The sequence below is a fragment of the Bactrocera latifrons genome, unplaced genomic scaffold (genome assembly GCF_001853355.1).
Source record: "Bactrocera latifrons isolate USDA-ARS-PBARC rearing strain unplaced genomic scaffold, ASM185335v1 scaffold_0, whole genome shotgun sequence".
NCBI lineage: Eukaryota > Metazoa > Arthropoda > Insecta > Diptera > Tephritidae > Bactrocera > Bactrocera latifrons.
The window spans coordinates 2,306,479-2,322,720 of record NW_017534406.1 but is presented as its reverse complement, the minus strand read 5'-3'; the positions used below and the strand labels follow the sequence as shown (position 1 = coordinate 2,322,720).

The 16,242-nt window shown below is 37.0% G+C and overlaps 1 protein-coding gene across 1 annotated transcript in view; it reads right to left on the bottom strand.

Moving 5' to 3' along the window:
* The window catches only part of LOC108978241, a 98,333-nt gene that overhangs the window by 80,988 nt on the left and 1,103 nt on the right, over positions 1-16,242 (bottom strand). The gene's annotated exons all lie outside the window — the stretch shown is intronic.

Below are 16,242 nucleotides of genomic sequence, written 5' to 3'. Positions count from 1 at the left end.
CGTTGTTACCAATGCCTATCCGGCCGGCATGTCATACAAGTAAGTTGTGATATGTCATTAGGCCAACAATTTCTTGCATTATTTCCATACCGTGCGAGTAAAGAGCGCAATATCTTGGCGATCATGTTTGTTCATAAGGTATTCTGTCTCAGACTGATTGATCTCTCATCACAGTCCTTTTTCACTCTTTACCACTTTGTTAACTTAACAGCGTTGAGTTGCCGGTGTTTCCTTTTTGGGAATTCGTACCTCTTTGTAAAGAAATATTGGGAAATAACAGACACCCTAATACGTAGCATATTCTAAATATATATCAGCTTTTAGCGAGATTAGAGTTAATTGAAATATTTTAAGCCTGAAGTTAATAAAGCTTTTGTATAAACATGCAACGCTTTATAGCTTGAAGCGAATTCTTTTCTGTAGTTATTAGCAATTAAATCGAGCAAAATGTGAAAATAAGCTGAAATAAAGTAAACACTTTTAACCTTGCGTCTAAAAGTATGCTATAATTTGCAATATAATGAATAGCGTTTCAAAACGTTATTGAGTTAGCCACCTGCTGATGGCATTGATTGGGATACAGGCGTATGAATGGATTAAAAATATAAATGCAAGCTTATTTTTAGAAATTAGGAAAAAAGAGAAATTTAGTTAAATGACCGCGGACTAACTGTAAAAAATTAGATGAAGAGCAATGTTTTATTTTATTTAATACGATATACCGAAAAATAATTGAAACTTCACAAAACTGTTAGGTTAAGAGGCTGCACCGAAGCAAGAATGCCCTTCACAGCTAACTAGACCTCACAAATATTTTAGTTGAATACATCATTAAGGGGTAAGGGAACTTATCTCATCTATCTATGGACGTTATGTGGATAAAAACACTTCAGTTCGGAGAGTATGCGATACAGTACCCTCTGGGGGAAACAGAGAAAGAGGAAGACCTCCACTTCGTTGGAAAATCGAGATGTAGAAGGACCTGTATACACTTGGAATCTCCAATTTGCGAAAAAAAAAAAATTAAGAACGACTGGCGCGCTGTTGTAAACTCGGCTATAAGAAGAGAAGAAGGGAACTTGTCTCTTTTTACTGTCAAGGTTCCAATTTACAGTCAGATTGTGCTAATATTAGCGAGAATGGCACGTGCAAGGAATAAAATTATGGAACAGTTACTTCAAATTTTGCATTTATTTTGACTACATTTCAAATCAGTTAATATAAATGTTGTTGTTGTAGCCGCTGAAAACATTCCTGAAGTAATTTTGAGCTTCGATACCGAGTGAACAGTCCTCGGCCAGATAAAAATCCGTTTCCGTTTCGGTTACTTAGACCCCACAGTCATGAAAACGATCCCACGGTGTCACACAATAGTTGCCTTGAACTCGCCTTTTTCTGCACTTTATTGCAAAGTACTTAATTGCGATTAATGGCCGTAATAACTTCAGTCAGTTTGAAAACTTTCGACGCTTCTCTCTTGAGCAGATCTTTTGTGCTGTATATGCCATGACTATTTGTTAAAGTTCGTATTGAATCTTTTGCCTGTTATGCCCTTGTGTGAACCGTGGACCTATGTCCGAGATTCAACATTATATATTTCTTTTATCACCATTCCGTCCGCTCTCTTATTTCAGTCTATGTTTCTTTGTTCGCAAACCAAGGTGAGGATGATAAAATGGACTCCATAAAGACAGTTAGTTCCAGCTTACACCTTGTTATATTGGTCTGGTGCCGGTTATGATAATAGTGAAATCAGAAATTATATATAATATAATTTGCCTAATTAAAGGGTTTTTTGTCTGAGATTACAGCAAGCCTAATACCTCGACCATAAAGACACTTGCTCTGTTCTCAACTAGAATTGAGAGAGAGACGTTTGACGGCTGACCGACCGCTCGTTCGTTCACTTTCCGCAAAAACTCTGTACACATTGGATCCTTCTCAGTAAACCTGTGCTCTTACCAACAATTTCCAAGACAGTCGGGTCTATGTAATTGGAAGGGACCTGAAGTTTTATCCGGTCAAGGGCAGTCAACTTGGCACAATTTCTCGAAATTTCTTCAGCAATGTCTTTTGACCGTAACAACAACAACGATTTCTTTCCATAAGAAGATTGCGCTTAAAAAGAGAGCGAGAGCGGAAAAAGAGAATCGGAGCAAGTGTGAAAAATAAGAGATTCAGAATAAAAATCCCATTTTCTCAAGTGGTTCCTTAAGCAGAATATCCAAAAATTAGGTCTAATTTTTAATTTTCGCTGATTTTAAGATTTTATATAGATATTTTTATCATAGTGAAGCGAAATTTTCGAATGTCCATTATAACCGAGATTTATGGCGTTTATTCGCAAGCCATACAAATAATGGGCATAACTGTGGAAAACGCTCGCATTGCTGTCGAAACATTAATTCAACTTAAAAGCAAATTAAAACCCGAACACAGCCATATATATTTTGCAAACGATTATTATATTCATATATGTATGTATGTATGTGTGTGTGAGTGTTTTGCGAAAACTATATTTCTTTCGACTTTCTGGCTTTTATCAGCGATTGCCCAGCGCAACGGCTTGTGATTCTTTGCAATCAATTTCGTAAATTACCACTGTGCATTAATTAATTAATACGCACTCATTTACGCATGCAGATACCACACCAACAACAACATGCACACATACACAGCGGTCGGCTCAAGATATGGCAATAATTCATTTCAATAATTTCTTAAATGTCGAGCTTACAAGCAGTAAGCGCTGCATGGTTGCACACACGTGCCTTTTGTTGTGCATGTATGTGTGTAAATACACACACTAGCGCAAATTTAAGTATGCAAATAAGAGTATGACAAATAAACTACTTTCAAAGGAATGACTCGTGTCGAAAGAAAAGTCATACAATGTTGGCGCCTGGACGTAATGGACGCTTGAAATTCTCTCAATATTTCACCAGCAGCGACTGGCGGTGGCGTTGCTGACGCTGTAGCTGCTGCGGCGTCGGTGTGCGAATGTGTAAATAAACGCCAACAATAATGGCGGCACAAACAAAGTAAATTGCTGCGGCTGACGATTGAAAACAATACTGAAATTGGTGCGAAATGGTCAAACCAACACTGCGTAACCACAACAACAACAACAACAAAAATAATAACAATAATCAGCACAGCAACAAACAGAAAAACAACCACAACCAAATATACAACAAGAATAATAGTGTGAGCGACATGAGTGAAATATCGATTACAACAACAATAACAATTAACGCTGCAACAACAAAAACAGCAAAAGTTGCAAAAAACAATAACAAAATATCAGTAACAGCAGCAACAAAACAGCCACAGCAGCACCACCAAAAACAACAACAACAACATGTGACAACAACAACGACGCTGCAATAATCATGTGCGTAAAGCTGCACATTTAAACGGTTGATCGCTGTGAGTCAATTGCAGCAACAACAACTACCAACGCGTACATGCACGCACAACAACAACCACAATTGTGGTGGAAACAAAGCTTTATCGATGACTGCGACACTTGAGAAACGCTTGTTGATTGCGACTTTCAACATCTCTGCCCTTGTATTATACATACAAAAGTATCGCACTCACACACACACACACACACACATTTTGGTGGCCGGCGCGAAATGTAAAAATCTATACAAATGTAAATTTTAAAATAAAAACACAAAAAATTGCAATAATGACAGCAGGAGAATTGTGTGCGACACATGACCGCGCAAGACCGTTGCGGTGGCAGGCGAAATCGGAAACGTAGCCGCTAGTGTGTGCTGGCATTCACGGCAAGAAAGCGGCTTCGTTATTCGGCGTGTGCGTAAGACTGGCAATAAATTCAATTACGTTCCTTTTTTTTGGCATATAAATAAACGCAACGACCGCAGTAAATATTTGCGTCGGTTGTGTCCGCTGTGGTGGTCGTACGTAAGGACATAAAATGTGATAATAAAAGGAAAGTAAAAAATTTAAATGTCACAAAAAACGTATAAATATAAAATAAATTTATTTGCTGAAACCTTTCACACTGAAAAGATTTAGTAATATTTCTCGATTTATGTCTCAATTTATGGAAATGCAACTGAGAGGTCAACTATCGAAAATAAATAAAACAAAAACCTATTACCAAAATCTAGAGAGCGGCGAATCGAACAAGCAACTGATACAAATTAAAACTATAGTTCCATTCCCCAGTATCCACATATTTTCTTGCTTTTATTACCAGAACATTAAGCAATAAAAAACTTTAACTTCGGTTGCATAGTAGCTATAATAGAAATAATTAAGAAACACAAAAGCTTTCCACACAAGCACTTGATTCAGATCGTTCAGTTTGTATGGCAGCTATATGCAAAAAGAACGTGATCAAAATTCGGTATTTTAAAAACTGAGGAACTATTTCGCGTATATGCAGACGGGCCGACTGAGCGTACCATTGGCAACATCATCACTCATCTCGAGACCCAGCATTCATTACTGAATAATATTCGACCGAAGAGACCATGTCCAGTGCGCATTGCAGAAAATATAGCAGCCGATGCTGAGAGTGTGCAGAAGACTGTGGAGAGTCCAACTCGTTCGCAAAAACTTGTACTGACGTAAGTAACGACTTGGAATATCCAACATTTTCGAGTCAAATTTCGTTCAGCTAATATATACATATAATGGGTAGTCGAAAAAGACTTTTCGTTTGTATATTTATTGTGTTGGAAAGGTGAGATTTTAAGCTTCATTTAACCAAAAGGGGAAATTGAATTCGGGAAAGATGGAAAAAAGTAACAGCTGTTCAAAAATGAGTGAAAATAATGAAGAAATTCGCTATATTTTGAAATTTTTGTATAAAAAGGGAAGAATCCCACGCAAGCCACCATAAAAATTTGTGAAGTTTAGGGAGACGATGCTCTATCAGTTCGTGTAGCACAACAATGGTTCGCTCGCTTTCGTTTTGGAAATTTCGATGTGAGAGATGCACTTCGCTTTGGTCGACCTATCGTTGAAAAAGTCGATGAAATTATAGAAACTATTTATCAGGACCGTCACATAAGCAGCCATGACATTGCTAAGTAACTTAACATTCCTCATCAAACGGTTTAAAAAGGGCTGACTACAAAAAGAAAAAATTTAATAGACCGAATTAACATCTGCGATTCTTTGCTGAAACGAAGAGAAATCGAACCATTTCTGAAGCGAATGGTAACAGGAAATGAAAAGTAGATCAAGATCAAATACGATAATAATATGCAAAAATGATCATGGTCCAGGCGGGGTGAAGCTCAACAAATGGTCGCAAAGCAAGGATTGACGCCTCGAAAGGTTATGCGGAGTGTTTGGTGGGATTGGAAAGGAATCATACACTATGGGCTGTTTCAGCCTGGTCGAACGATTGATTCTACATTCAACTGATGATATTGAAGTAAGCAATCGAAAAAAGACGGCCAGAACTGATCAACAGAAAGGAATTCGTCTGCCATCAGGACAACGGTAGACCTTAGGTTAGTCGGTAAAAACTAGGAGAGCTTGGCTGGGAAGTTTTGATGCATCCATATAGCCCGGACCTTGCACTATCGGATTGCTATTTGTTTCGGTCAATGCGGAACTCCCTTAATGGAGTAAAGTTGGCTTCAAGTGAAGCCTGTGAAAATTATTTGTCGCAGTTTTTCGCCGAGAAACCAGAACATTTTTACGCTGATGGAATAACGTCTCTAGCGAAAAAATGGCAAAAACTGGATGACTAAAGTGGTATATATTTGATTCGTTAAATTTTATTATAAAAAAAGGAAAATTACTTGAAATTTGATTAGAAATACGAAGAGCCTTCTTCGACTGCACAATATGGGTATGCAATTAATATATGTGACCTGGTCTACGGAAAGGGGGCTTAGGTGTCAATTTTCACTTTTTAGTTGATTCGGAGGGAAGATGAGTTGTTTATTTTTAACAGCTGTTTCCCAGAAAACTAGTTTTCGCACGTTAGCTCCGTTTTCGTAGAGCAGGTCACATATTAATAGTTTCGATGGTATTTTTCAGTTATGTTTTTTTATAGACAATTACTAAAAATTGGAAAATTTTATCGATAATAATCGGCATCTGCCTATCAGGATTAACCGATATTTAATATTTTATCGAAATTTATCGTTTGTATCAATATTTTTTTTTTTTATTTTTAGCTCTTCTTAACAGTGCTTTCTCTTAAGCAATTGCCTATTTATATGAATCCCTTTTGTTTTTATATTTGTTGATAACCGATTTCAGGTATCCGATTTCTTTCTTACTTCATAATTTGTTTAAAATTATGTTGACGGTTGTTCGGGTCTATGTATTTTAAGCAAACTGATTGGTTCAAATCTTCACTAATTTGAAATTTTAGTATTTTAATAACAGACTTAAGATTTCTCAATCCTCCGAGGGCTACGAGTTGGATGTAAGATCATAATAATTGTAATCACAACTTCTGGATAGTACGAATAATAATATTTGTCTTCAACTTCCTATGTACCTCTGCAGATAAAAATTACTACATGTATACATACATACATTTGYAGAAATCTTCAGAATTTCCTGCATCTTCTTTATTTTTCAGCTTTTATGTATTGAAATAAACTCAAAAACAGACATATGTAAGTTTGTACGATATATATGGTATATATGGTATATATGTATGATTATATAATATAATATATGTATATATGCATGTAAATAACTTACATAAAAAACTTTATTGCACGAAAGGCTGTTGAAAATTTCACTACTTCAGTTCGCTTACATTTTATGTACCTTTTACATTTTTGCAAACTTTTGCCACTGCGTGTGTTTGTGTGAGTGCGTGTATGTGTGTGATAGCCGCTGCACGCATGCATGTGATGTTTGGCAAATTAAAAGAGCACGAATCGCCAATAAGTTGAGCAATCATAAAAAATATCGGCAATAAATACAAAGGAGTGTAAATAATATTGTCCGCGGCATAAAGGGAAAATCCCAACTAAAGGTTCGATTGCATAACGCTCTGCAGTCATAAAATGAAAAATATTAAAGTTAAACTTTACACACACACCCGCGCATACACGCGAATTGCACATTATTGAAGTCTTTGCGCTGATATGAAGCTGATAGTCATATTCAATGGAAATTGCATAAAATTTGTGCAACACTCATTGTGCAACCGCTGCGGTGGTCGCCGAATTTGCGGCGGAGTTCACTGGGTGCACTGCATACAGGGTGTCAATTATGCAACGGATATACATATAGTATATACATTTTATCTTTATAGTGGGGAATTGCATTCAAGTCAAAAGCAAAATGGACAAGAATGTGCATGAAAGCAAAATATGGCGAAGAAAAACAAAAAGTGCAAGAAGGGTATTGCACTGGACACATCGCTTGCACTGCCCTTTATGCCACAAGGTGCGTAAGAAATTACTTTTATCGGCAAATAAGTGAAAATAAGTGAGACAAATAGGCACAAGGCACTGCAACAATGGCCACGTAGATAGTGCGAGGGCATAAATTGTTTGAGAAATTTTTCTTACTCTCCACTTTATGTGTTTAAGAATGTATTTTAATTTTCCATAAGTGAGCATGCCATGAAAACCTTTGTTGTCACTTATAAATAGCCGGAGCAGGTTGCACTTCGCGCAAGAAAATCAAAATTTTACTGCATACTTTTGTGCGCCACAGTTGCCTAGAGCAATATTTACGCTGCCGCACTTTTTATTGCCTTATCAGAGATATTTAGCAAGCAAATTCAGCATGCACATTATAACAACAGGAAGCTGTGACCAAATTATTGGTTCTTCAAAGTAATTTTTGAAAGTTCCTTTTCATCTGAGGGACTATTTTAGGCTTTACAGCTTTTCGTTTAGGAATAGCAAATAATATAGCCAATAGTTTATTTCTAAAGCTGCGTAGAAGCCGCAGAAAATTAACAGAGATCAGAGTCATCGTTAATAATGCCCGTAGGGTTCGCATATCATGTCAGTACGTTGTGACCTGCTATTTGTCCAACAACCATTCTGCAGTTCTTTTGAGATCGTGTATGTGGCGTGTTTTCATTCCCCTTTCTTGCACATAATCTTGGCGTTCCCGTATATCCTTAAGATATAAGTATCGTTTATAGCGACTTGCTTAGTTACTGAACTGGTTCGGTAGACAACCGGATGCTTTTTGGACAGCTTTATCAGTTACTAGCCATCTGTGCAGCTTTCCCGCAAAGATACTGCAGTATTCCGGCAGCTTTAAAGGTCGCCTAAGAGCTAGCTCCGCGTATTGGATCTGGGATCCACTCGATCAACCATTTTTGGTCCGTCCGTGTAGATGTTTAACCGGAGGTGTGTGTTGCGAATTCCTGTGGGTTGAAGCGTTCTTTCCCAAATACTATAGCGCAAGTATATGTGGTCTATTTTATCCACCAGCATCCTGTTTATCGAGCCCGATGGTCCTGTAGTCCCGATAGTTTTGTCTGAGATTTTGCTGACAGGAAAACCCGCTTGACTGCCGTTGCATAACGTGACAAGTGATAGGCTACATGTAGATCACAATATCTTCTTACATGCGTGGAGAACACCACTACCCCTTTTTTTCTCTCTTCCACAAGAATTTTCTGTCCAATATTATTCTCAGGTTTTTGGCTTGGTCGTTAGTGGTTTATTTTACACCATTGTGCCCAGGGGAATTTCATGATGGGATCTTTCTTACTGCTCACAGGCGTATGACTTTTAGCACGCTTTCTCCACGCTACTTGTTATATCTAGCAACTTACCCGTTACTAGTACAGTTATGTCGTCTGTAAAGACTTACCTTTTGGGTGATGCTTCTTAAAATTTTCCTAGAGGCTCATTAGTTACAAGTGACCACAAAAGAGCCGATAATACACCCGCCAGAAGAATACTTGTTCCTGCTAATTTGAGCGATCTGGATCGCTCTATTCTGCATTAAACTTCCTGCAGCTTATTAGAGTTCTTATCCATGCTATGATGACGCGCTATTATATATATTTTTTATGATCTACAACTCTATATTTAAGGTTAATGAGTGAAGTGCAAACTCAGTTGCTCTACTCTTCGTATAAACCTATTGAGCTTTCGATACTCGCTTACAATAAAACGGGTTTAGTAAAAAAATCGAAATAGAAATTTAGTAACGGTATCATCCGCCTATGCAATTAACACAACAAGAGTTAAATGCATCAATTTCTTTTATAGACAGTTGTACAATAATAGCGCCAATCAAGAAAAATATGTATGTCAACGCAAAACTAAAGCATGGAGAGCCACATAACCGAATAAAACAGCCATGCGCTTATAGCGATATGTAAGGCAGTGGGCAGCAACAGCGACAAAGCCAAAAGCGAAACACCCATAACTTTTACATAATCATTAAGTATAAAGCAGAAGTAAAGTAATATACGCGAAGCTGTGAAGAGATAAAAGCCAGGCGCAGCGGGCCACAAAGAAAGTGGAAGCTGTGCGACTAGAAAACCGAAATACACACTAAAAGCGAATTGGGCATGCCAGCGGGCAGATGAAGCAAACTAGTTGTGAACGAAAGCAAAAGTTGTTGACATAAAAACTAAAAAAAAAATTCGAAAAATTAAATGAAAAACAAGAAATTGGGCAGCGCGTGCGCGAATGCGCCACTTGATGTTGCCATTGGCAGCTTTGGCAGTGAATGAGTGCGACAGCGTGACAAGAAATCGATATGTGGTTACAAGTATTTTACGGATATATGTATGTATATATGTATATAGAATATATATATATATATGTATGTTTTTGTATATACTATTGGGTAGTCGAAAAAGTCTTTGCGTATTTTGATGAACTGATGAAAGTTTACACTAATGGAATATTGTTTCTAGCGGGAGAATTGCAAAAAGTTGTCGACCAAAATGTTACATATTTTTTATTTATTTATTTATATATTTATTTGATTTGAAATACGAAAAGACTTTTTCGAGTACCCAATATATACGGCATATCTCCTCTTTGGCTGTTTATCGCTGGCTGGCAACTATTACTGGCCGGTTTGCGTTTGTGTGTAAGCTCGCATTTGACCACAAACTTTTTTCTTATATGCCCCAAAACCCGCGCGCCCGTCCCAAAATAGCGCGCTCGCCAGACAAATAAGCGTTCGATAAATAATATTATTGGCAATCGCATTACATAAACGGAAGCGCCAGGAAAAAAAAAAAAATAATAAAAATAGTGTGGTTGTTGTTGCACTGGCTAATACTTTCTTTTGACTGCCAAAACACATATAAACACGCTCGCACACACCTGGTAAGCGCGACTAAAGCATAAATAATTTTTATTGCTTCATTATCGCTTCACTTTTCAGCGGCGTTATGATTTATCGACTGTCAGTCGGTGGCGTTGCATGATTTGTTGCATGTCTATATGTTATTCCCACACGCTGTTTGGCGTTCGTTCGCATTTTGCGGCGCGTTTGCATGCATTCGCCGTGCTATTGACCATGGCCGAAAGTGCGAAAAGTTCCCAAGAAAAAATTTACATAATTTTAAGCCATTCAAAAGTTAATTAATTTGTTAAAATTTAAAAAAAAAAATATTATTCAATTTTTTTCTTGTTATTTTTAATTTTTTTCTTTTTGTTTTTAATTTTTTTTTTTTTCCTTTTTTAAATTTTTTTTGTGCTTTTTTCAGCGCTCATTAAGCACCCGTTATTGTGGCATTCTCTGCTATTTTTAACTAAAATCACTTTATTTTCTTTTTCCTAGCAGCCGGACCGCCCGCCCGCTTGGCAGTCACATGCGCTAATCGCTCTGACAAGTTTACCATCATAATTAACCGCATGTATCGCTTTTTAGACGCAAATTTTGCATAATTAACCGGTTCTACATATTTACCAGTTGTTTTACTACACTTATTGTTGCTGTTGTTGTGTTAGTAGTTGTCATTCGATTGGCATTAAGTTTCGTTTCAGCTCATCTGCAATAATATTTTTCCATTTCAAAGCCATTATTGCTGCGGTTGTTGTTGTTATTATTATTGTTGTTGTTGCTGTCTAATTTGCATTACAGCCATGGCGAGCGTGTTCTTTACGTAGGCATTTTGCATTTTGCATTATTCAACACCCGCCGGTTAGCATCCGCATCTGTTCGAGAGAAATAACTCGAAAAGACTTGCGTAAATTCGTATATACTCGTATGTACTCGTGCCTTCGTGGTTTTTATACCCTGAACAGGGTATATTAAGTTTGTTTGTCACGAAGTTTGTAACACCTAGAAGGAAGCGTCGGAGACCCTATAAAGTATATATATATATATAAATGATCAGTATGTCGAGCTGAATCGATTTAGCCATGTCCGTCTGTCCGTCTGTCTGTATATATACGAACTAGTCCCTCAGTTTTTAAGATATCGTTTTGAAATTTTGCAAACGTCATTTTCTCTTCAAGAAGCTGCCCATTTGTCGGAACTTCCGATATCGGACCACTATAATATATAGCTGCCATACAAACTGAACGATCGGAATCAAGTTCTTGTATGGAAAATTAGTACATTTGACAAAATATATTCACGAAATTTGGTATAGATTATTTTCTAAGGCAGCAATGTAATCTCCGAAGAAATTGTTTAGACCGGTTAACTATAGCATATAGCTGCCATACAAGCTGAACGATCGGAATCAAGCTCTTGTATGGAAAACTTTCACATTTGTCGTGGTATCGTCACGAAATTTGACATGGATTACTGCTTAAGGTAATAATATAATCACTGAAAAAAAATTTCAGTTTGGATTACTAAAGCATATAGCTTTCATATAAACTGACCACATAATTACTAACAGAAATGCACCTGTGAAGGGTATTTAGCTTCGGTGCAACTGAAGTTAATATTTTTTCTTGTTCTTTTGTAAAATTATCGCATAAACGTTTCGTGTATTTTATTTGTTCCTTGTAGAACTTGTTTTGCCATAACCATTTGACATTCAGAAATAAAGTTGCTCAGCGCCATGGTGTGGCCAGTGCTCTTATAACGGCTGCTTTGATTGAAGAATTTCGCAATCTCAACAAATTGCTGACATATTCTACATTGAAAGCGGCTTAATGCTTTTGAGGTTTTGCTAGATAAGGTAGACTTAACATTTTTGCGGGTCTATTTGTATAGATAATGTACTTTAATATTAAAATTTCAATTTTAAAATTTTTAGAGGCTACGTGAACGCTAATAAACCAGTTGTTAATCCTAGTTAATGTGCAGAATCTGTTAGCCCAATGAGCCATGCATATACCACTTATAATGCGAATTTTAACAGAGTCTGTGGCCTCATTATCGATAAATCTTCAAGTATAGTGTCATACCGTGGGGACGATAGATGCTTACAGCGTAATCTTGCCAATGCGGGACAAGTGCACAAGAGATGCTTCAATATTTCATAGTGCTTTGTTATTGAAATTTCCTGAAATTTTTCTGTCAGCCCTATTCTGCGTGGGTGTGTCGCCACCAGACAGTTACCTATTATTATTCCGATCATGTTCCTACAGTCTCCTCTATCGAGTCCCCAAAGGAGTTTTGTATACTTCGGACCTATCGTTTTGCACATGACTTTTTTCAGATTTGCACCAAGGTAGCTCGTTTCATCGGGTTTGATTTTTTTTACTATTCATCTTTCCAGATCGTCGTATAGAATACGAATCGGTTTCCCAATGTTGATCACGTTTTTGGGTGTATAGCCGTACATCATTCTTGGCGATCTCGTCCCCTATTTCAAGGCTCTCGATGCCTTTGTATCCTAGCATCCAGTAGAAGTGAAGTTGCTTGCTTCTGATAACAATTTCCACTGTTGTCCTGCTTCCCAAGATATTTCTGGCTGATATGCGTTACGAGGTTGATGCCTTGCTGCTTGACTGTCTACGTAGATGTTCACTCTGGAATTACCTGTAGGTGCTTTCGCAATAGCACAGACCTCAGCTTGAAATATACTGCAGTGGTCCGGCAATTTAAAAGGCTGCCTTATGCCTAGATAGTCTATCCTAGTCTAGTATCACTAACTCCATCGTCTTTTTCGAGCCATCCGATTAAATGTTTAGAGTGTTGTTAGCTAACATATCTTCATGCCAAATATATTTTCTATGTTTACTTTGTACCTTCTTTCACATTTGAAAAGTGGGATCAGGTAGTCAGTGTTTGTTAAACCGCTATGTCCGAAGGTTCTAGTATATGTAAATTCTCTTGGAGCCGGTAGTCCTTCAGCCAACTTTGCCGCGAAAGGGTCTATAGTTGGCAGGTTTAGTACCAGCTCTGGAAGCGCCGTTGGAGCTGTTTAGTAAATTAGTGTGCAAAGCGCAACGACCTTCTGAGCATTTCCATTGGCTTCTAATAGGTGGATTTTCGTACGCCTGTCCACTTATACTATTGTATTGAAATGCAGAAGAATGTAATTGCTTTGAGCACCAGTAAATCAGAGAGGGAGGGAGCCCCCGGGTTGAGCCGATCATCAGCCTATATTCATATATAGCACTGTTAGCTTTTCTCACTCTTTCTTCCACGTTGTGCTTCCACAGCAGTTTGCTGTCGAAGACTACCTCAAGGTACTTGGTGCGGTCATTGAGAGAGAGTTGTGTCCTATTTATCGAAAGGACCCTAAGTCACTACCTTAGGTATATTAAAAAAAGCATTTGCTCCATTTGAGTACTGCTTTTTAAACACTTTTCAATATTTTTCGTAATTTTGACTTATATCAGCTGACTGTTCGATTTGCCAGTCAAATCATTTATGATTTGTATGGGTATTCGAAATATAGTTATTGGAATACCTCTAGGGCTTTACTAATAAGCTGCTGAAGTTAATTTATTCTTTATTAACATTCTGAATACCTTTATATGGTCAATGGATTTGAGAAAAATTCCGTTGTAACCGCCAAGAGAACACTCCCTACTGTAGAATACATATTATATATGTGAAGAAGCTTCAAAGATTTCGCTATCTAATTCCAGCTTGGAGAAGGTAGTTTAGAAGACGAACTATTTTGAAAGTAGCTTTGAAGCATGAGAAATAAATATTGGGTATTCTCAACCTCAAATATAAAACAATACGTACAAAGTGGGTGCTAAAGATGCACCGTACATCGTTTGGAATACTGAACTAGCATTTGCATATATGTTTTATGTAGGTTACGGTTGGTTAAGTGACTGGGACATTAACATGAAATGATCCTTTCTTATTGGTTTTTAGTTTTGGTAATTGAAAATAGTCAAATAGAGTTTTTAACCGTATCTAATCACACAGATAACACTTCCTTAGTAAAATGTGTATAAATTTCCTGGCCTTTAGTCGTGATTTAAATTCTTATGGCAATCCAAGTCCAAACTTGAGTACGGCTGATAAAATGATCACTCTAAACTTTTTTCGTACATAAATATGACGTTCAGTTGTTGTTGTAATGGCAGAAAATATTCTTGAAGTAATTTCGAGGAATGGTGCCGAATTGAGAGTTTTGGCTGGATAGGAATCCAGATCCGTTCTGGTTACCTTGACCTGAATGTCGTGGGAACGCCATGAAGTTCTGTTACACACTGTGGTGTAGGCAATTACCTAGGGATCACACGAAGAGAGAATAGCATTTCAATTTTTATAAACATACCGTCCATAATCTATGAAGAACCCATAGATCGTGTGCTCTGAAAGGTTTTAGAAATGAAAAAGGTTGTAGACAACATTGTCGCGACAACTAGTGTCTGAGTTAAAGTTTCGCATTTCTAGATGATGTAATTCCCAAACATTCCCAATCATAAATCCAAAAGCAGTCATTCACACAATCATTTCTCTTAAACATTTTTTTGTAAAAACATCTACAAAAAACTTGTTTTGAGTCAAGTGGGAACACCCTTTATTATACGAAAAGTAGCATAGTAATAATTATTGTTATTATTCTGCACATTGATTATTTTTTAGCTTACGTAGTCAAATCGCCACTCTAAGCGGTTTAGCCAGAAGAAAATTCCAAAATTATACAAAATAGATAATTATATATTAGGCGAGGTAATAAATGGCGACATTGACACTGAAACTGCTGCAATTGATATTAGCCAGCCATTTGATATTCGATGCAAGGAATTGACCTTGCCACAGTTTTTCTATGCGTGTAACTTGTTGCAAGTCTAATGTGTAAGTGACACTGAATGGCTTGAGTAAACGCTTTTAGCGGGTTCAATGGAGTAGAAAGTTAATGCAGTCTATATTTTGTATTATATTTTTATTTGCTGCATGGCCAAGGACGTCGAGTAAGTCAGATATAAGCACCTACAAGCTCAGCTGTCAACTAAATAGCTACATTAACACAACATTACTTCGAGGAAATGTCAGGCGACCAATGGTCATATTGTTGGCATTAAACACAAGTAACGAAAAAATAAATAAAATTCATGCAGTAATAGAAACAAAACAAAAAAAAATAAAATCAGCGATATGCAAATGAGACGTGAAGTACAATGCGGATATACTTTATGTATGTATGTAGTAAATGTGRAGCCAAGCTTTCAGCTAATAATAGTTCGCTATTTACGCGCTGTGAAAACAACGGAATTCAACATTGATAAGAGAAAGAGTCGATAAAATCGTATGTATAAGAGCGATAGTGTGAGCCTGAGTGAAAACTCTCCGAGCAGAAGTATTACTTAATTTCTGTGGGGCACGACAAGCAGACAAAAGCTATGTGGAAAATAAAAGAGGTGGGAAAAACTACAAAAAGTAAAGATAAGCTGACGACAATTGAAGAAATAACACAAAGCAAATCAAGAAATACCAGTCATACTACACAAATAACAAAGTGGCTGCAACAAAGAGTTCATGTCCAGGCGGCAATACCTCGCGCTAACCTGACAAATGGTTAAAAGGCTGGAGTTAGTTTGAAAGTCGCCGCGTGTTTTATTTATTACAAGAAAATAAATAATAATAATAAAAAAAAAATTAAGAAAATGAATGTTTAAATAACGCCAAAAAATTTAAGTATTAAAAAAAAGCTGCCGACCGTCGGTGTTAAGCAAAATCGAAACAAAACAAAAAGTAAGGAAATCTATGGAAAAACGCTACGTAGACAATATGTTGCATTCCACACATGCGGAACTCGTTCAATACGTCATGCCGTCACCGTATTGTACTGTATTTATATATATTTTTTAAAAGCTTGTATATTATTTCTGCTAATTGAGCATCATTTATTTGAATTACGTCGATTAAATTAATTTGTTTTGAAATTAACTTATGAAATTAATTTTT